A 23,060-nucleotide genomic window follows, 5' to 3' on the forward strand; every position below is an offset into this window, starting at 1 on the left:
TATGTGGGTATTGAGCTCACTAACTACAAAACAAACTTGTCCATGACAGGGAAGGTTAAGGAATTTCAAACTTCAAAATCACAGTATTGGTACTTTAGTTGAAGGGAAAGTGTAAAAGTGATCAATTTCACATAATCAAGCAAAAATAATGCTAACTTATTTTAAACAGCAAATATAAAAAAAGGTATTAAGAAACTACTTTGAGAATTTCAGGTAGTGTATACACTCTGATCTGTTCAATGATTAACCAGGTTTCACGAAAAGGGGACTAGGAATGTATTCTATGAACAAAAAGGGGAACGCAGACCATACTTCAACTACATACTGGTTTTGGTGTTATCTGCCATTTAGAACTTAATTTTTCAAAGAATAACTTACATAAGCACTCTGGCTTTAGTGCTTGGTATGGAATCTATACTCCTCATATATTTATATATCAGTGTATGGGGAAAAGAAAATCAGTGAAGCCACATGTTCACCATTAATTCAGGACATGCTAGAACATGCTTCCTATTTTTCACATCATGACTGAAAAAATATTCTGAAAAAATTATATTTATCTTCTCTTCCACACTTCTACAAATTTTTTTTCTGAGAAAAACTTTCCTTAAAGCGTGTGAAATGGTTAAGTATCGAGGTTTCTAAGGAACTCTGAGGATGACAAATATCAAAGAGGTGGGAAGTTGTCAGTTCTTGGATCATTCCAAGTTGAAACAGATAAATTTGTTGAATGAATTTCACCGAGAATAACACAACTGAAGAAAATTTGAGTGACTGAAAATTAAAGACATTATCATATCCGTGTTTCGTAAGAAGATACGGATGATAATGCATTGCAGTTTTGACAAATTTTACAATATGATAGAAAATTCTAGCACATTCCAACCATAAGTTCATCATGTGTCCTATGACTGGACAAAAGTACATGCCTACCAACGTTTCCAGTGTAGAAGTAAGAGACTCATTTTCCTTGTGTAATATCTTTGCTTCTACATAAAATCCAAATAAAATGTCTTGTCTACATAGAAAACTAAAATTCTTCCTAATACTAATAAAACAACACTTACATCATATTCATTTGGGAAACATGTTTTTTTAAATATTACAACTACTCACCTCTTGGGACAATTCTCATTCAATTTCTAAATTATTTGCTTTACAGAATTCTCCTCCTTTGAAACACTTACAAAATATTTTAATTACCAATCAAATCACAATAGCACCAATCACATACTAATCATAACAGTCAACTACACAATACTTTAAGAATATAAGTTCACCTTCTGGGAATACATTTCCTAATATACTCAGTGCTTACGTGTTAATGTTTGACTATTTAGCTCATTTATAACACCCTAACATGGTTGGTTATGACTAGTTTTGAAAAGTGAAAAACATCACACTATACTTAGCTCTTTGAATGGGTCAAGGATTATAAATGTGAATGAAAATGGACGATTTCCAGGAAGCTTCCAAAATAACTGTGGACATTGTTTATGAGTTGGTGGCTACTCGCATCAGAGCATTTGCATGTAATAATGCCATAAATCTCCTTTTGTCAAGAAACCCACATTACCTTTCTTTTAGTTTCCAATTTAATTTTAGTGGGAAAATACATCTCCCCTCCTAATGAGATTAAACATGCGGCATGAACGGCATATACACACAACAGGGCCTAGGTTTTTTTCATATTTGTTTTCTTTTTACAGAAAGCAGTCATTATAATTATGTTATATTGCATTATTGTTCCCAGTACACCACCCCTCCGAGTGTCTACATTTTTTACGGTTCCTCTCACTAAATTCTTTGATGTTGGGTCTGTCTATGTAACCTGCTTTGGCTAAAGGAATTTTAGTGGACATGACATAAGCAAAGATTTCAAATGTACTTGTGCAGTTGGTCTAGCTTTCTAGCACTTCTGCCATCACCATGAAAAGAGCCTCCTCCAAATGGCTGTTGGCTTGGCTCTTGAGCCTGAACACTACAATGAGCACATGTACGGAAGACCAGAGCCTAATCCACAGCTGAGCCTGGAGAAGACTAAGCCTAGCATGTAGTTTGAAGTCAAGCCCAGCTGAGTCAAGACTAGATAAGCCAAACTCCAGCCAACCTACAGATAAGAGGGCTAGGAATATGGATGTTGACCCATAGAGATTTTGTGGTTGTTATGAAAATAACTTATTAATGCACTAATTAATTATGTAAGGCTTTATCATATCTATATATTTATACACACACCAGCACCAGCACCATAAAATGTGTAAGAGTCCTATAAATTTACTGATTTAGTTATCTACTTTTGATACTTTCCATATTACTATATGGAGATTAGGCATTGCTGGCTCTGATATCTGGAACTTTTCCATAACAAAAAAATTATCACTCATAGTATCAATGTGACCAGTATAAGTGGAAAAATTCCCACTACTTTGCCAGCATCCATCATTGCAGATTTTGGCCTATTCTACAAGCATAAGTGCTAAAGAACTGTGGAAAACGAGGAGCTCAGCAACAAGAATTCTAGGAAGAGGAGAGATGCTTTCCAGTCACTAACATTAAGGGATGGAGTGGCAGGCCCCAACTATTCCATTATATTCATTCATCCAGCAATTTGGGAAATAGAACACTCATGAATCCTCCTTTAAAATTAGCTAGATGACAAAATCTAACTAACCAAAAAGTGCATCAAATTAATTAAATTAAACCTATTTAACTATGAAGAGGAAGCTGTAGACCAATTTAGGACTGTTAAATAGAATGGAAGGAGGGTCCAAAGTCTAGAATTTTTTTTTTTTTTTATTAATGTTATGATAGATTACAACCTTGTGAGATTTCAGTTGTACATTTTTGTTAGTCATGTTGTGGGTACACCACTTCCCCCTCTGTGCCCTCCCCCCACCCCTCCTTTTCCCTGGTAACCACCGATCAGACAGATCTCCTTCTCAATATACTAATTTCCACCTATGAGTGGAGTCATATAGAGTTCGTCTTTCTCTGACTGGCTTATTTCACTTAACATAATACCCTCGAGGTCCATCCACGTTGTTGTGAATGGGCCAATTTTGTCTTTTTTTATGGCTGAGTAGTATTCCATTGTGTATATATACCACATCTTCTTTATCCAATCATCAGTTTCTGGGCATGTAGGCTGGTTCCACGTCTTGGCTATTGTAAATAATGCTGCGATGAACATAGGGGTGCAACGGACTCTTGAGATTTCTGATATCAGGTTCTTAGGATAGATACCCAGTAATGGGATGGCTGGGTCATAGGGTATTTCTATTTTTAACTTTTTGAGAAATCTCCATACTGTTTTCCATAGTGGCTGTACCAGTTTGCATTCCCACCAACAGTGTATGAGGGTTCCTTTTTCTCCACAACCTCTCCAACATTTGTTGTTCTTGGTTTTGGATGTTTTTGCCAATCTAACGGGTGTAAGGTGATATCTTAGTGTAGTTTTGATTTGCATTTCCCTGATGATTAGCGATGATGAACATCTTTTCATGTGTCTATTGGCCATATTCATATCTTCTTTTGAGAAATGTCTGTTCATGTCCTCTGCCCATTTTTTGATCGGGTTGTTTGTTTTTTTGTTGTTAAGCAGTGTGAGTTCTTTGTATATTATGGAGATTAACCCTTTGTCAGATAAGTGGCTTGTAAATATTTTTTCCCAATTAGTGAGCTGTTTTTTTGTTTCAATCCTGTTTTCCCTTGCCAAAGTCTAGAATTTTTGATACATGCAAAGGACACGGCAGCTGGTTGGATATTTGAGGTGAAGAGGAGGAAGAGATACAGATAACTCCAAAGTTTTTAACTTGGGGAGGGGAAGGAAGCTGATATGGTGAATTAAGACAAGGATAGAGGTGGGAGTGGGGGAGGGATGAAGGATCGTGTGTTCATTGTGGGATGTTGAGTTTGGAGAGTTTGAGGGCAGCAAATTGGAGATACAAAGAAGACAATTGGAAAATAGGTTTGGCATGTCAAATAGGATAGTGATCAGGACTACAGCTTGAGACTAAGGACAGTCCACATGCTAGGAGTGGATGAGGTCATCCAAGAACAAACACAGAGGAAGATGCCCAGTGTAAGCCTTGGAAATAAGCATTGAGGGCTCAGTCTGCACAGCTCCTCTGAAAGCCATCACCACACTTATGCCAAGCCCATGGTCCCTACTGGTGCTCCCAGCCAATAACTAATCTCAACAGAGAGATTAATGCAGACCCATTCCTAGGAGATAAGGGACTCTGACAGTTGACTTTGACTCAAGGATTCTCCTTCAGGTTTGCTGTACCTTCTTTAAAATACCTGTCAGTCTATGACACTTCCAATCAACCTCTTCTGCCTCTCTCCTTAACTCAGGATCAAACTTATATCACAGTCAGAAGGCTCTCCCAGCCTCTCCCAGTTCACTGCCTATTTTCACTCAGAGGTGTTTCCCCTAACAGATTCTTTGCACATTTAATCCCATCTTGGCATGTGCCTCTCAGATAATGTGGACTAGCACAGGCACATAGAGGAAACTAGATGACTTTCCTCCTTTTATTGTTTCAATCTGATTATTCAGCATCATGGAGGCAGACTCAGAGGGGTTTGCAAGGCATTTCGGACCTTCTGCACATAAATTTTATCTGCAACACTCACATTATAGTCAATAAAGAATAAAGCTATTAGGTAGCCTACCTTCCTATGAAAGAGCACTTATACAATTCAAAACCTAAACAATATAGTACAGAGTTAAGAAAATTAACATCAGTTTCATGATACATGCAATTCAAACAAGCACAAAACTTCAGATTATTCTTATATTTCATTCACAATATTCATGGAGAATACATGAATAATTTCACAAAGAAAGATCTGAATGAAGTCTCTCAAGAGCTAAAATTCCTCCCTGAATATATTCCGTCATAGAAAGTTAGAGCTAAAGCTAACAGCCACAAAATAATACAACATTAAGAGATAATCTAAAACGAAATCCACACTTCTGGGTAAGATAAAAGAGTGTAAGACATTTTTAGTGAACTCCTTCACCTTAAAAAAAAATCATCAAAACCACAACAACAAAAAAAGAAAAGTAGAGGGTAAAATTTAAAAAACTCCACTTCGGTGTAAATGCCACAATCCCGTTCCAGGAGAAAGTGGAATGATGCTAACAATGTTTCCAGGTAGAAACAAGTGAGACCAAAGGATTTAAAAGGTTTTCAAGTGAGGATTCACAAAAAAATTGTAACAGTTATTTTCATTCATGCAGTAATTTACCACATAGAATACTCATGAATCCTCCTTTCAAATTAGCTGGATGACAAAATCCAGCTAACCAAAAAGTGAATCCAATGAAAGAAATCACAAAGGGGGAGTCCGAGACAAAAGAAGTGCTCATGAGAATTGAATCCATTTAATTAATGCTTTTTCTTTCTGTAATAGGTAATGGTCACTGATTAATAAAGCAAAATAATGCAAAGAGCTACAGTGACCAGTCTACTAGTGCCCTCTTTTGTCCCAGCCCCTGCCACACCAGGTAAACACTTTCTAAGGTCATATGTATCTATCTATAAGCAATTGCAAACAGGCATATTCTCTCTTTTTTTTTTTTTTTTTTTGAGGAAGATTAGCCCTGAGCTAACATCTGCCTCCAATCCTCCTCTTTTTTGCTGAGGAAGATTGGTCCTGAGCTAACATCCATAACCATCTTCGTCTACTTTATACATGGGACGCCTACTACAGCACGGCTTTTGCCAAGCAGTGCCAGGTCTGCACCCAGGCTTCCAAACGGGCAAACCCCTGGCCGCCCAGAAGCGGAAGCTGTGAACTTAACCACTGCACCACCAGGCTGGCCCCACAAATATGTATATTCTTATTAATTCCCTTTATTACACACTTTCTGGACATGAACATTTTACTGATCAGAATATCTTAGAGATCTTTCTATATCAATACAAAGAACTCTCCTTTCTCCCTTCCCTTCCTTTTCCCTTGCGCCTCCTTAACTGCACAATACTTCATTGTATGAATGCTCTCTAATTTATTCAACCAGTCCCCTACTGATGGACACTTAGGTTGTTTCCATGATAGGCTTTTATAAGAAACTCTGGGATGAGTAACTTCATACATAAGCCATTTTGTACATGGGTAGATATACATAAAAAGATAAATGCCCAGAAGATAAATTACTAACTCAAAAGATAAATGCATTTATAGTTCTGGTAGGTATTGCTAAACTATCCCTCATAAGAACAATGCTTAATTGCCCTTTTCTCAGCAATGCATGAATAAGGCCTAGTTCCCCACAGCCTCACCATTAGAAAATGTCAGACTTTTAGATCGTTGACGATCTCATAGATAAGAAATGGAAATTCAGTGTGGTTATAATTTGCATTTCTACCTTTACAAATAAGTTTGGATTTCCTTATTCATATCTAAACACTTTTTGCATTTTCCATTTTAATCAGATTGCTGGTTTTCTGACAGAATTATCTTTAAACAATTTCAGGAATTATTACCACAAAGTATCATGGCATGGTAGAATCCTTAAAAATGTAAAACTAATATTATAACTAACACATTTAGGGGCCGAGAGAGTGAAGTGAAAAAGAAGCGTACATAATCTAATTTCACCTTTCATAGCAGGAATTAGATATGGCTAAAGGGCAAAATTTTAGTTACATAAGTAATGACTAGAATTTCAAGTTCTTTCTAATCATTTTTTTTTTCTTAACTTTAGAGGGATCCTTTAGAAACAAATTATCCTATAATTGTTGTTATAGGATATTGTTATTGAAATTGTTATCTGGAGTTTGGCCTTTTAGATTTTATTCGGATTTTATTTTTATGCTTAACTTCAAGTAAAATTAAATCTAAAATGTTAATTAAATTAGTATGCCTCACATGTTCCAGCTGTTCTAAAAGTACTCCTCTTTATGCATTATCTTTCTATATGTATGGATTCCTAGGCCCATATCTGAAATTATATGCTCTAAAAGTTAAGAGTGTGTTTCTGAGTAAAAATACCTAGAGAAAATTTTATTTTATTTTATTTTATTCATTTATAATTTCTTTATTACTTCAAATTTTATAATGATTATATATAATTATTTTTAAAAAGCTACTATTTAAAAACTAGAAATATTCAGAATTTCCAAGATGATATACGCAAAGAATGCAATTCACAGCCAAACCAAGAAAACCATTTTCTCTTCTTGGAAAGTAAGAATAAAAAAGTAATATTTTTGGTTATTCTAATAATAAACTAGTTAAAGACACCAAGAGTCAACTTTTACCTCTGTGACCACAAATAAAACAACTCTGAATGCTGATGAGATGTAATTTGAGAAATTCTTTCATAGATTTCAAAATCATACAGGGATCTGTGGACTGTGAAACAAAAAGGTGCAAATGTATTTAAATAGAGCCAATTTATAATTAATTATGTCTTTGCATATACCATTACCAGATTAGTGCATGTAAATTTTACTTCAAGGGTACATCGGTTTCGCACCCTGATGTCCCTGGAGACTGACAGTCATATTTGACATTCTGAACTAGAAAGTTGCCTTGAATAAGTCAAAGCCTGTTTTGCTTTATTTTATTTAAAGACCCCTTCTGTAAGCCACATTTACAAAAACTAAAAAGTTTTATCCTCTAGCTAATTTCAAATTTGACATTAGGCTATTAAAACATACCTAGATTAACCTAACACTGATTGGCATGGCCTTAAAATGCTCTTTACGTTTGTTTTATTCAGTAGCTGAAAGATAGCGCATTGAAGAAAATTTAAACATGGTATGTTATTGTAGAGCAGAGAGTGTGACATTAGCCTAAGTTTGAATTGTACTTCACCGCTACGAAACACTTTCACAAATATTTCATTTCACTCTAGCAATTTTATGAGTTAAACAGAAAATCAGTTTTTTTCCATTTCACATGGATTGCTCAGAGAGGGTAAAATATTTGCTGTAAGTCACATCTCTAGTTAAATGAAGGACCAGGATAGGAACCCTGAAGGCTATATAGTCCATCATTTCTCTACAATGGACGAAGCCAGATGTATCCGTTATTTATTACCACAATAATGCTGCATAACAAACAACCACAAAACTTCAATGGCATATAATAAAGATTTATCTTTGCTCATGAGTGTATGGGCCAGATGACTGGATCTGCCAATCTGGACCAGCCTCAGCTGAACTCAGCTTGTCTTCCTCACGCACATGTGATCAAATAGCAAGTCAAGTGGAAGCTAGATGGTCTAGCATGACTCATCTCTGTTCCAAACGGTCTTTGATCTTTCATCAGGCTAGCCAGAGCTTGCTCTCTTGACAGAGGATGAAGCTGAAGCACGAAAGCCCTCCTTAGGTCTAGACTCAGATATGACACACCACCACTTCTATCATGTTCTACTGGACAAAGAAAGTCACAATGTCAGCCCACATCCAAGGGGTGAGGAAACAGTTTCCATCTTTTGATGGGAGAAGCTACAAAGTGAGATTACAAAGAAGTGTGGATAGAGGGAAGAGAAAAATTGAGGCCACTAATCCTCCACACCAGACACTGTATAGCTGCTGCGCACCTGGTTCATATGATTTATTTCTCCTAGAATTGCTAGTACCGAGTAGCTTTGGATCTACTTTTCAGAATGATATGAGACAAACCCTGTGAATGCTATTGCTTCTATGTCTTATAGAGATGTCACTGTGGTCATCACTCACTAAAGGAAGAGATGGCGTGGTCTTCTTTACAGGGACACACTGGAGAAACCTTCAGGTGTCAGTATCAATGGTAGTTACATTATCAGCTACAGGAGCTTCTGAACAGGTCTGGTTGCTCTGATCAACACTGAGAATCTTTGTATGTGCTGCTAGGAATCTCAGCGCCAAACTATAAATCTCTTTGAGTAATTATCAAGCCCTTCAGTGTACCAGCTCTATCTCTGATTTCATTTTTCTTCTCATATCTTAGTTTTCTCTTTGTTCTGACTTATTCCTTTAAAAAAACATTTATTTACTATTTTCTGGTTTCAAAAATAATGTAAAGTCATCATAAGAAAGTTTGAATATGAATGGCATAAGAAAGAAAATAAATTCCACCCACATTCTTACCAGTACCCAGAGCAAAACACTGCTAACATTCTGGCATATTGCTGTAGACTGAATGTTTGCGTCTCCCCAAAATTCATATCTTGAAACCTTAATCGCCACTATGATGGTATTTGGAGATGGGGCCTTTGGGAGGTAACTGGATCATGAGAGAGGAGCCTTATATGAAGAGACAGGAGAGAGCTTGCTTCTTCTCTCTCTGCCAAATGAAGCTACAAGAAGACAGCCGCAAACCAGGAAGAGAGCCTTCAACAATAACCCAACCATGCTAGCACCCTCATCTTTAATTTCTAGCCTCCATAAAAGTGAGAAATAAATGCTTGTGTTGAAGCCACCCAGTCTATGATATTCTTGTTACAGCAGCCCAAACTAGCTTGTTTCTTTTCATCTTTTTTCTTCATTTTATACACACACACATACACACATTTATACATTATCGGTATGTATACAAAACGCAAAAATTAAAGTCTTTTTTTAAAATTTAATGTATTATAAAGATTTTTCCATTGCACTAATATTCACCGATAGCATGAGTTTTAGGGCTGCAATGTTTACAAACACCACGATTCACTCAATTCCATATCACCAGACAGTTGGAGACTTCGCCTCATTTATTGTTATCCTGGATGCTATACACGTTGTGTAGTGGTCTAGTGGTTAAGACTCGGCGCTTTCACCACCGCGGCCCAGGTTTGTGTCCCAGTCAGAGAACCACACCACCTGCCTGTCGTTTGTCATACTGTGATGGCTGCATGTTGCTGTGATGCTGAAAGCTATGCCACTGGTATTTCAAATACCAGCAGGGTCACCCACAGTGGACAGGTTTCAGCGGAGCTTCCAGACTAAGACAGACTAGGAAGAAGGAACCAGCCACCTGCTTCTGAAAAAATTGGCCATGAAAACCCTAGGAACAGCAGCAGAGTATTGTCTGATATAGCGCGGGAAAGTGAGAGGATGGCCAAAAAGACCCGGCAGGGCTCCACTCTGCTGTACGCAGGGTCGCTAGGAGTTGGAATTGGTTGGATGGCACTAACAACAAATACTCTGTGAGCTACCTCAAATCCTTGTTTGAGGTAAAAAAAAAAAAAAAAAGATTTAACAAATAAAGGTTTTTTTTAATAAGCAGGACTTTGGATTTCAGAAAGTGTGTCACACACCCTTTATTTCTCACTTAGGCCTACTACTTACCCTATTTCCAACTTCAACGAAACCATCCATTTCTGATACTGTCCTGGGAATATGTATTTATATACTTTTAGGTACTTGCCAAAATTTTTACCTTGAACTCATCTTCTTATTAGAGATAAAATATAATGATAATCATAATGATACTCGGGGACTGCATGGCACTTTTCATAAGCAGAGGTTGGAGTTGCTGATTTCTGCCCTCACATTCTATAGAAGCGAGTAGCAGCCCAGAGTAGGAACACAGAGCATAAAGCCACATTGTTCAGAATCATCTCTCTCATAGTGGTCATATTTTTTTGAATTAACACCATTCTTTTTCTAAAACGTAAACATCCCTCAAAGAGTTAAATCTGTCCATCAATTGCACACTAGTGTGAAATTATTTTACTTTGATTATAACAACAATTAACATTTACTGATACACCATGAGTTATTTTCCTATGAACATCATTCTGATTATTGAGAAGAGAGTAGTGATAATATCACATTATGAAAAACTCTTAGCAAAGGGAGACTCACAGTCATTTGTGTCTAGAGATGCTCTGAGATCAAGGATATCACCGAGAATCCTCAGGTGCTGCTTGGGTGGTCCTTTTTACTTCACTGAAACTTTTATTGGGATAATTATAAATTCTATAATTAGACTAGAAATGTAAAACATAATACAAAGAGATCTCAAGTACCCTCTAGCCAGTTTCCCTTAACGGTAATATCTTGCAAAAGGTAGTACAATATCACAACCAGGATGTTGACATTGACACCATCCATCGATCTCATTCAGATTTCCCCAGTTTTACTGGTACTCACATGCGTCGGTGTACGCGTATGTGAGTGCGCGTGCACGTAGTTAATTCTAGACAGTTTTCCCAGGTGTAGATTCATGCATCCACCATCATAGTCCAGATGCAGAGAATGGCATCATCACCACGAGGTTACCGTTTCATAACCACACCAACCTCCCTCCCTCCCTATGTCCATGACTAACACTTAGCAACTACAAATAGACTCCCTATTTCTAAAATTTTGTCATTTCAAAGCACTTATGTAAGTGAGCTCATACAGTATGCAATTTTTTTGGATTGGCATTTCACACTCAGCATCCTGGAGATTTATCTAGGTTGCTGTGTAGACCAACAGTTCGTTCCTTTTTATTGCTGAGTATTATTTGGTGATATGGATGTACCGCTATTTAACCATTCACCTATTGAAATACGTCTGGGCTATTTTCGGTTTTTGGCTATTGTGAATAAAGCTTCTATGAACATTTGTGTTCAGGTTTTTGGTAAACAGACATTTTCATTTTTCTAAAATAAATGCTCAAGACATTCTATATCATATGGTAGTTACACAGTAAGTTTTATGAGAAACTGCCCAACTGTTTTCCAGAGTTTTGTACCATTTTACATTCCCATCAGCAATGCATGAGTGATTCAGGCTCCGCATCTTTGCCAGCATTTAGTAATGACATCATCTTTATTTTAACCATTCTGATAGGTAGGTAGTGACATCTTAATGGGATTTTAATTTGCATTTCCCTAATGGCTAGTGATGTTGAATATCTCTTCATATGCTTATGTGCCATCTGTACATCCTCTTTGGTGGACTGTCTGCATATGTCTTCATCCATTTTCTAATTGCATATTTTAGCTTAGTCTTTTTTTAACTGTTGAGTGTAAGGTTCTTTATGTATTCTAGATACAAGTCCTTTGCCATTTTTGTGAGGTGCAAATACTTTCTCCCAGTCTATAACTTGTCTTTTCATCCTCGTCTCAGTCTTCCACAGAGCAAAATATTTTAATTCTAATGATATCCAAGTTTTCTTTTTATGTATCATGCATCTGGTATCAACTCTAAGAACTCTTTGCCTAGTCCTAAATCCAAAGATTTTTCTACGGTTTTTTTCCTAAAAGTTTTACACTTTTATGTTTTACATTCATGTCCATAGTCCATTTAATTTCAGTCTCGTATTGCGAGGTTTAGGTCAAGTTTCCTTTGATTTATTTATTTATTTATTGCCTATGGATGTCCAGTGTCTCCAGCCTCATTTGTTAAAAGATTATCTTTTAGTCCATTAAATAGATTTTTCACTGTTCTCAAAGTTCAGTTGGGCATACTTGTGTGAGTCTGTTTCTCGGTCTTCTATGCTATTATCTTTAAGGTGATTACTAGAGCTTAACTCTGCCCTTTTATTATTTGTTTTCTATTTGTTTATTACTGGTCTCACTCTTCTATTTTCCTTTTCTTGCCTTCTTGGAGGTCACTTGAACACTTTTTTTAGGATTCCATCTTGATTTTTTTGTAGTCTTTTTGTTAAGTGTATGTCTTTGTATAGTTCTAGTACATACAAAGTATGCTCTGGCTATCACAATATACATATGTGGCTTATCAAAGTCTAGTGGTGTCAACATTTTGCCACCTTAGGGGAAGTGTGGAAATCACCTTACCTCCATTTAAGTCCCTTTACCATCCCCACATTTAAATAGCATTTTTTAAGCATGAGATGGTGATACAATTTTGTTTTAACGATCAAATATGATTTATAAAATTGATGATGCAAAGGATGGCCTACAACCTGTCCTCATATTTCTGCTCTTTCCATTGTTCTTTCTTCCTTCCTGATTCTCAAAGTGTCTTTCTTTCATCATTTCTTTTCTGTTTCAAGAATTTCCTCTATAAATATTTAAGATTAGGTCTGCTAGCAACAAATTCTTTTAGTTTTTCTTCGTTCAGTAAGTATCTTTATTTCCTCTTTATCCCAGAAGGATATTTTCACCAGAAGTCACTGCTGACAGATCTTTTCTTTCAACACTTAAAAAATGTGCCACTGCCTTCTGGCTCCATGGTTTCTGATAAGAAATTTGCTGTCATTCAAATTGTTGTTTCCCTATAATTAACGTGCCATTTCTCTCTGGCTGCTTTCAAGATCTTTTCTTTGACTTAGTTTTCAGAAGTTTAAATATGATGTATCTTGGTGAGGGTCTCCTTGGGTTTATCATGTTTAAGATTTGCTCAGATTATTGAATCTGTAGGTTTGTGTCTTTCACCAAATTTAGTAAGTTTTCAGCCATTATTTCTTCTAATACTCTTCAGCCCAATACTCTGGGGACTCTTCTGGGACTCCAATAATGCAAATGTCAGACGTTTTGTTGTCCCATAAGTTCCTGAGGCTCTGTTCAATTTTTTTAATCTATTTTATTTCTGTCATTCAGATTGGCTAAATTCTATCCATCTGTCCTCAACTCACTGACACTATCCTCTGTCATCTCCACTACTATTGAGCCCAAGCAGTGAGTTGGGTTTTTTTGGGGTTTTTTAATATCACATTTTTCATTTGGTTCCTTTTTAAAAGTTCTATTTCTTTGCCAAGGTTTTCTATGTGTACATTTGTTTCAAAAGAATTAATTGATTATTGAATTATATTATGATGGCTACTTTAAAATCCTTGTCAGATAATTCTGACATCTGATTCATCAAGGTGTTGGCATCAACTGGTTGTCTTTTCTCACTCAAGTGGTGATTTCCCTGGTTCTTGGTATGATGGGCAATTTTGAATTGTATCCTGGACATTTTGTCAATGTTAGAAGATTCTGAATCCTACTTAAATATTTTATTTTAGCAGGCAATCACCCTGTTTACTTTATCCTGTGGCTTCTGGTGTACTTTTGTGGGCTGTGGTTCTAATGATAGTTTAATTTTCAGAGGCTTTGCTGTGTTATTTTGGTCTGCTCGGTTTATCAGATACTGCTGGGGCTCCTATAGGTGCCTGAAGGGGCAGAAGGGGTTTCTTCAGTCCAGATCCCCAGCGCCTCTGGATGGGGGAAGGGAGGCTCAGGCCTGTGGGGACAAATAGATTTCCCAGGCCAAGTGCCTGATGCAGTGGAATCCCACTGGTGCCACTCAGCAATCTCAGCATCTCTGAACAGAGGAGGGAAGTCTCAGGCCCATGGAGACAAGAGATTTCCCAGGCCAGGCTACTTGTTGTGGCAGGCTCCCTTTTGCCAGTGCCATCCAGCCACCCAGCCACCCCCATGTTGTGTCTCTTAGCAGAGAGAGAATTTTCAGGTCTAGTGAGGAAGGAGAGCACTTTCCCTGGCCGCTTATTTTCAGCTGGGCTCCCAACTGATCCCCCTCGCCAGGAGTGCTGTGTTCTCCTGCTGACAGCAGAAGGACTCCTGTTAGATCCATAGAATGAAGGAGCATCCTTTGGCCACCTTCTGTCTCTAGGTTAGTGATCATGAAATGCTGGGCCTGGGGCACCTGTCTCTATTGGTTGGAGGAAACATAAGATGCCCCGCCACTGTGCTATTCCTCTAGTCCTGATCTCACAATCAGTTTGTCTTCCTCTTAGCACCTTCGAGAGTTCTCCACTGATTGACTCTTGCATTATTTCCAGGATTTATAGCTGTGCTTAGTGGAGAAGGGCAGAGAAAAATGAATCTATGCCTTCTTGTCTGGATGGCACAAGTCTGGGTGATCCTGTTTTGGAAGATAAGTCCACTCTCATCACACTTTTGTTCAAAACCTTAAAACACCTTCGAATTTCATTCAAGAAAAGCCAAGTCCTCACAACGGTCTGAAGAACCCAACATCATTTGTCTTTGCCTTACAGTAACCCCTCTGACCTTGCCTCCTATTATTGCCCCAGTCTGCCATTCCCTCTGCTCCAGACAAATGGTGCTTTTCTGCTCATCAAACTATCCCAGAAGTTACGTATCTTCACACTTACCAATTCTTTTGCCTGGAATATTCTTCCTCCATATAGCCACATGGCTAGTCCCCCAAACCCTTTAAATCTCTGCTCAAAAGACCAGCTTTTCAGAGGTGCCTTCCCTGAGTACCTACATAGTCACTACCACCCTTCTCTCAGCTCTTCCCATCACTCTATCACTCTGGATAGCACACTGCCTGACTTACATGCATTTAGGTGGCTGTGTATTACCTAGAAGAGTGTCTGACCCTTAATAGGTGCTCAATAAAACTGAATAAATGAATGATGAGCAGGATGCAGATTCATATACACAGACCCAAACATCACTTACTGTGGTTTAGAATAGTTACACCAAACTGCTCTGTGGGAGACAACACACCTGAAAAGAAATTGCCCCAGAACTTACAAAAGGCAACAGCATGTGGGACAGTTCCCAACCAAGTGAACACTCGGAGAATGTTTATTTCTACCAACAATCCTCAGTAAAGGTAAACTGATGAAGGAAGCCCCACCCTGTAGGTTCACCTGGCTTGTGTGGACTTTATATTGAAAAAGGGACACTCCTCACAAATGAATTTCTAGTACTACAAGAGAATTAGTACAGCTTCTCACTTTGAAAGATAAGTAGTCTTTCTCCAGACAGCCCATTTACACAAGTTTCATGAAGACATAATAAAAAATAATAATACTAAACACTTACATACTGCTTCCAACATGACAAGCACTGATTTAAGTGAATTCATGTAATCCTCACAACAAGCCTTTGAGGAAGCGCTATTATTATCCTCTTTTCACGTATGTGAAAACTGAGGCACAGAGAGGGTAAGTCACCTGCCCAAAGTCACACAGCTCCCAAGTTATAGAGCTTGGGATTCAAACCCAGGTAGATGGGTTTTGGAATTTTTACTTTTAACTACCACTCTATACTGCAAAAGAAGCAACCTAAATGAGTTCCTCCCTTACACAAGGAAAAAAGAACATGACTCCTGAGCAAATAAAATGATACATACCTGGGAAATTAATTCCAAGTTTGTTTTCCCCAAACTCAAATTTGAAGCTGACCTCTTAAGCAAAAGTTATATTCATACTCAATTAAATACATACGATTACAGATGACAAGCTTATACAGATTCTTAAAAGTCACATATGCTTTCCTGTTATTTATGAAATGTTGCACCATACGCTAATGTATTAGAATAAAATCACATCCATTAATAATAGAGGAAGTGGAGGACATGAACAGACATTTCTCAAAAGAAGATATGAATATGGCCAATAGACACATGAAAAGATGTTCATCATCGCTAATCATCAGGGAAATGCAAATCAAAACTACACTAAGATATCACCTTACACCCATTAGATTGGCAAAAACATCCAAAACCAAGAGTGACAAATGTTGGAGAGGTTGTGGAGAAAAAGGAACCCTCATACACTGTTGGTGGGAATGCAAACTGGTACAGCCACTATGGAAAACAGTATGGAGACTTCTCAAAAAGTTAAAAATAGAAATACCCTATGACTCAGCCATCCCATTACTGGGTATCTATCCTAAGAACCTGATATCAGAAATCTCAAGAGTCCGTTGCACCCCTATGTTCATCACAGCATTATTTACAATAGCCAAGACGTGGAACCAGCCTACATGCCCAGAAACTGATGATTGGATAAAGAAGATGTGGTATATATACACAATGGAATACTACTCAGCCATAAAAAAAGACAAAATTGGCCCATTCACAACAACGTGGATGGACCTCGAGGGTATTATGTTAAGTGAAATAAGCCAGTCAGAGAAAGACGAACTCTATATGACTCCACTCATAGGTGGAAATTAGTATATTGAGAAGGAGATCTGTCTGATCGGTGGTTACCAGGGAAAAGGAGGGGTGGGAGGAGGGCACAGAGGGGGAAGTGGTGTACCCACAACATGACTAACAAAAATGTACAACTGAAATCTCACAAGGTTGTAATCTATCATAACATTAATAAAAAATAAAAAAATAAAAAAATAAAAAATAAAATAATAGAGGAAGTGAACTCATCTTTGCCACATCAATGTCAGACACTACACAGTCATCATCAGACAGCCAATTTAGCAAAAGTGTACTTGCTCTTTCCGAATGACTATTGTTGAACTATAGGAAACTGCCTGTCTATGACCATTTTAGAACACAATTATAGCAATTTCATATGGCTCAGCCTAATAGATTTAGGCTTCGTTTTTTCTTTTTTCTTCTCAGAATTAGTCTTTTCTATTCATGGTTTTGTTTGTTTTTTTTAAGATTGGCCCTGAGTGAACATCTATTACTAATATTCCTCTTCTTTTTTTTCTCCCGAAAGCCCCCAGTACATAGTTGTATATCCTAGTTGTAGGTTTTGTCGAGTTCTTCTATGTGGGACGCCGCTTCAGCATGGCTTGATGAGTGGTGCTAGGTCCGCACTCAGGATCCAAACCAGCAAAATCCTGAGCCGCCAAAGTGGAGCACGTGAACTTAACCACTGAGCCACGGGGCCAGCCCCGCTATTCACAGTTTTTATGTTTAAATAAAGACAGAGACTAAAGGTGGCTTTGATTCTATGTAGCCAGCATACCCTTTTAACATAATACTCTTCTTCCAGGTCAGAAAGGAGAAACCAGAATAAAGCCCGCTGTGTAGCCTATTTCCTACTGATATATTGATCTGTTTTCCAAAATAGTTCTAAGCAATTACATTCTTTTTTCCACCCAAACTTTGCAAGACTAAAAATTTAAATAAGATTTAAAATAAATCTGCAAATGGCATTATTTCCTATTCCAATTTTCCCACTTACATTTGAATGAAACTGTGATTTACTCCGAAGTTATACTTTCAAATGCTTCCCCCTTCTTACTTCTGTTTCTAAATAGAGTTTATTACATATGTTCTGTAAATATCCAAGTGTAGCTACTTTAGGCTTTGAGATCCTCTCTGAAAAAAAAGGAATACATGTCATTTTTTTCCCAGAGTCAGTAGAATTTTCTACTTGCTCTTAAGGCAGATAGAATAATTTATTAATTTCAGCAGGCCTCCCCAGCTAGAGTTCTCAGCTACGACAAGGAAGAGTACATCATAGGCACTCAAAAGGGATGGGGGCATAGGAATGGAGCCCAGGGCACCCACCCAGGTGGAACATTGATTGACATTGATTAAATCCCCTAACTGATGGACTCAGGTCATCTTCATTGAAATCTTAATGCTATTCTTTTAATATAAGAAACCTCGCTGAAAACTGCCAGAGACAAAGAGAAATCAGACATGGCTCCTGTTTTCAAAAAGGTAGAGCATTTAGGGGCCAGCCTGGTGGCACAGTGGTTAAGTTCGCACATTCCGCTTTGGCGGCCCAGGTTTGCTAGTTCAGATCCCAAGTGTGGACATGGCACCGCTTGGCAAGCCATGCTGTGGTAGGCGTCCCACATATAAAGTAGAGGAAGATGGGCACGGATGTTAGCTCAGGGCCAGTCTTCCTCAGCAAAAAAAAAAGAGAGAGGAGGATTGGCAGCAGATGTTAGCTCAGGGCTAATCTTCCTCAAAAAGAAAAGCTAAAAAAAAATAATAATAATAAAAGGTAGAGCATTTAATCTCATTTTCCAGGGTCAACCCAGCAAGTGGGCCTGTCACGCTTGTCCAGATCTTGGTTTAGGTGACAAACTGTCTTCTCCCCCTCCCTCTACCTTCTATTCCTAAGATCCACTGATGTAGGTCACATATCCCGAGTCCTGTCTGAGTTCAGGCATCTGGATCTGTTCTCCAGAGTTCTGGAGTCTAGTGGATATACGAATTCTTTGAGAGCCCCCCTATCTACACTCACTTGAGTGTATATCTGCATTCCTTGGGGACCCCCACATTTCAATCAAATTGGGTGCAAAAAGATTTAAGATAGGAACACCTGCCACAGTTCAAATTCACATTACATATATGTACATATATATATATATATTCAAATTTACTACAATTTCTACTAAAAATAGCTAACAGGTGTGGAGCATTTACTCTGTGTGCTATGCCAAGTGTTTTAAATGTGTTATCTCCTTTAATTCTCACAAGATTCCTATGAAGTAGATGTATTATTTCCATTTTCCAGAAGAGGATACTGAAGCTCCAAGTGGTTAACTGGTTTCCTCAGACACACATACAGTGTTTGAGTCAGGTTTCAAACCCAGGGAGTTCGAGTTCAGAGGCCATGATCTTACAAATGAACAATTATGGAGGTCACCAACTAATTCTATAAAGCACAAATAAAGAGATGGCAATAAACGGGATGTTTTAACCTTGGCGGCTCCCCACCCAATGTACATTCACTAGATAACAGCCTTCCTTCCCTTTCACTGCACGCTCTGTTGGCTCAGTCAGATATAAATACGCTGATGCCTGCATCTTCCCAGAGCACGCTCAGCTTAAAATAGATGAGCTCAGAGTAAGGCCTGATCCCGTCCCATGCTTCATTGACAAAACCTACCGAACTCGCCCTTGGTCAAACTCATGTGTTTCTCATCCCAGAAAAATGCATGTTGTGGCCCAGGCTAGAAGAAGAGATCTGGAACGATTTCCACCTCTCTACTATGGAAAATTCCCCATGATCATTTTCCAACAGTGAAGAATTCTGAGGTTTAATTTCTACTTTCCCAGTGTTCTTACAGATTTTGAATTATTTCCATGTTCTCAACACAGGAATATCTTTTTTTAAATGAAAAAAAGAGAGGCTATATTGGGCACAGAAAAATCACTTCAAAATCATTTAGGAAGAGAAAAAAATAGCACAAAAAGTGAGAGATTGATAACAGCAAACTCATATCCTTGAAGGTGAATTAAGAGTTTCTTTCCTGTTGCAATGGCCCCACCCAGTCTTGTTCCTCAACACATCTGAAAACACCCTTTGGTTTTAAGAGCTGATGCTGGGAGGGTGCTGCCCAACTGCATCTTGGGTTGGAATGTGGCTCTACGTCCCAACACCTCACAAGAGATCTTTTCCTCTCTGAACGTCAATCAAGGAACCCAAAGTCTATCATATGAAGAGAGACCCCTACTGCACAGCAGTATAAGGGCCGTAATGTTGGATGTATATAGTTAATACAATTGCCTGGTGAGGGTATTTAACATTGCCTCGATATTTCAGGAAGGTGAGGAAGCCATTGATCACTTCTGCTGCGTTGAGACATTCCACCATCACAGGCAGAATCTTCTACGATTTGAGGAAATAATTCCTTTTCTGTATTTGATTGCAAAAACAGCCACAAATCATTCCCTTACATGGATCCATGTCTCTTTGCAATGTGACTTTGCACACCTTATTTTCAAGACTTGGCATCTATTTTCCCACCTATGAATGATTTGATTTGGCATATAAAATATGGCAGAAGTGCCGGTAGGGCAATTTTGATACTAGGGCCTTGCAACTTCCACTCTCTCTCACAACTCTGCCAATCTACCATAAGAACAAGCTAGACTAGCCTGTTGCAGAATGAGGGACCACATGGGTCAAATCCTAGTCAAGTCAGCCGAGCCATCCCAGCTGCCACCTCATACATCAAAGGGCAGCCATGATCAGCAGAGCCACACATCCATCCCACAGCTAACTACAGATGCCAGAGGAGCCCAGCTGAACCAAAAAGATGACCCACTGGAGCCCACACCAGATCGTCAACCCATACAGGGGTGATCTAAATAAATGGTTGTTGTTTTAAGGCACTAAGTTTTGAGATGGTTTGCTACACGGCACAGGCTGACTAGTATATTTACTCTATCAATATCAGTAACTACAGGAGATAATTAAGGGGGAAAATGATAAAGGGAAAAATCTCTCTCAATTGACAACTTAAAATTTAATAAGGAACGATCAAACATTGCTTTTTTTGTAAAGTAGATTTATTTATGATATGTTCCACTACACCACTGTTTAATAACACAATCACTAATCACTAGTATTAAATCACTAGTATTAAAAAATTTCCTTTTTTGGGGAAATGATGATGTGAGTTAGTGGAAGGAGTGCTGGGTGGTAATGAAGAGATGTGCATTGTAACTTGGGCTCTTTCACGAGCTGGCTACATGATTGTGGCAGATCCCACTCCCTGACCCTCAATTTTCATAGAGAAAACCGAGGGGATTGGATGTGATACCATTTAAGGCCTGGTCCAATTCTAAAATGAAGGATTTCGTGTCATTTTTGTCTGGAATTTTTTTCAGACAATTTTTCCTGAAAACATTTTCTTACCAGTACATTTCTATTATGGAATAAAAACACTGCAATTAACCCTCCAACTGGGTCGTTATCTCCAGTGTGTCCAGCGCTGCCCCAAGTCATGAGGATATAGCAATGAAGAGGACAGACACGCCCGAGTGGTATGCTAGAGCTTTCTTCTAAGCTTATGAGAGCCAACTGTGTCCTTCTCTTTCCAAATATGTGTTCAGTGACAATGTGTTGGCAGCTTGAAATCAGACATGGTGGGAGCATTTACACCATCGAAATCAGCAAATGCTCCAAATAATTTTTCCCACCAAGAAAGCCAGTTGTTAAACATTCACCCGGGCAACCCTGGACTCTTCTCTCATTGAGTCAACTTTCTAATAGGGGAGCTGGACATTACATAACTGTGCACAAAATATTCGATGACAACCGTGAGAAGCGTGGCAAAGCAGGGGAGGGGTAATACATAGGGCAACAATACATATTCCAAGCAGAGAGAAAGTATTGTGAAGACTTCAAGCGGAAAGGAGTACGCCCCATCTGAGGAAATGGAAGAAGGCCAGCATGGCTCTTGTGGCTGGAGCACAAAAGGCAAGCAGTCAAGAGCTTGAAGAGAAGATGGAGAAGGAGGCATTAAGGAAGACTTCGAGGGTTCAGACTGCGCAACTCTGTGAAAGGCAGTGCCACTAATAAGGCAGCAGGACCAGGCCAGAAGAGAAAGGGGGAGGAGAATGATGCCAATCTTAGAAATGCTGGGTTTCAGATATCTCAGGGGCAGGGTATTGGATGGTGATGTAAAACTGGAAGCCACTGCGTGCACATGGTAAATGAAGCCATAAGTGCAGATGAGATTCCGGGGCGTGGAGAAGGACTGCAAGTTAGAGCCAGCACGGCAAACTGAGTGCTCGGGAAGACGGGGAGAAGAAAAGAGCAAGGAAGCTAAGAAAATAAAAGGTTTCAAGGAAAATGGGCAATTCACAATGTAAAATTCTACTAAAAGATCAAGCACAAAGAGAGCTAAAAATGCCCAATATGCTTTGCAATATGAAAATCATCGGTGGCATTAGAAAGAATAGTTTGGAGGAGTGACAGGCACAGAATCCAGGTTAAGATGGATTGAGGAGTTGGCAGGGGGTGGGAATGGAGGCAGAGAGTATAGGCAAGTCTTTAAAGAAGTGTGTTGTGAATGAAAAGGAGAAAGAAAGGAAAGCAGCCAGTTAGGGTCCAGAGAAGGTATAGAACTTTCTTTTAAGATGGGAGAGGCTTGTCATGTTTAATATTGATTGTGTGATCTAGTTAAAGGGGAAATATTAATAACACAAGAAAGAGAAGGAATAAAAGTTAGTGTAAAATCATTGAGAAGTCAGAGTCCAGGGCCAAAGAAGTAGGATGGCCCAGGAAAGGAGGAGAGAAGAGCTGAAGATGCAGGTGGGTTTCTGGGGCTGGTGGCAGGAAGGAGATGGAGATGCCCTCAATGCTTTCTCTCTCCACCAATGAAGTGGGAGGTCACCTCAACAGCTAGGAGTGAGGCAGCAGGAGTCTTAAACCAGGAGAAAGTTTTAATGAAAGTACTTGTAGGAAAAGTCATTGGCCTCGGATCCTGACCGACCTGGCTTTCCACCATTTAGTAGCCTGTAACCTTAGGCAAGTGGCACAGCCTTTCTCAGTCTCATTTATTTGACCAACAATGCTTGAGCAATTACTGTACACTAGCAATGTATTAGAAATGCCAAACATATTGGATAAAGTCCTTGAGTTCAAAGACTTCATCAACTATTGGGCAAGTAAAACGAGTCAGACAAAATTAGCACAGCATTAAAAGCGCTAAGGCGAAGGAAAGCATCAGGTATTCTAGGAGCACAGAA

General features: G+C 38.6%; 1 protein-coding gene across 1 annotated transcript in view; it reads right to left on the reverse strand.

The window, feature by feature from the left end:
- Positions 1-23,060, reverse strand: part of PLCB1 (phospholipase C beta 1) — a 666,959-nt gene that overhangs the window by 611,400 nt on the left and 32,499 nt on the right. The gene's annotated exons all lie outside the window — the stretch shown is intronic.

This window comes from Equus quagga, chromosome 12, assembly GCF_021613505.1.
Source record: "Equus quagga isolate Etosha38 chromosome 12, UCLA_HA_Equagga_1.0, whole genome shotgun sequence".
Taxonomy (NCBI): domain Eukaryota; kingdom Metazoa; phylum Chordata; class Mammalia; order Perissodactyla; family Equidae; genus Equus; species Equus quagga.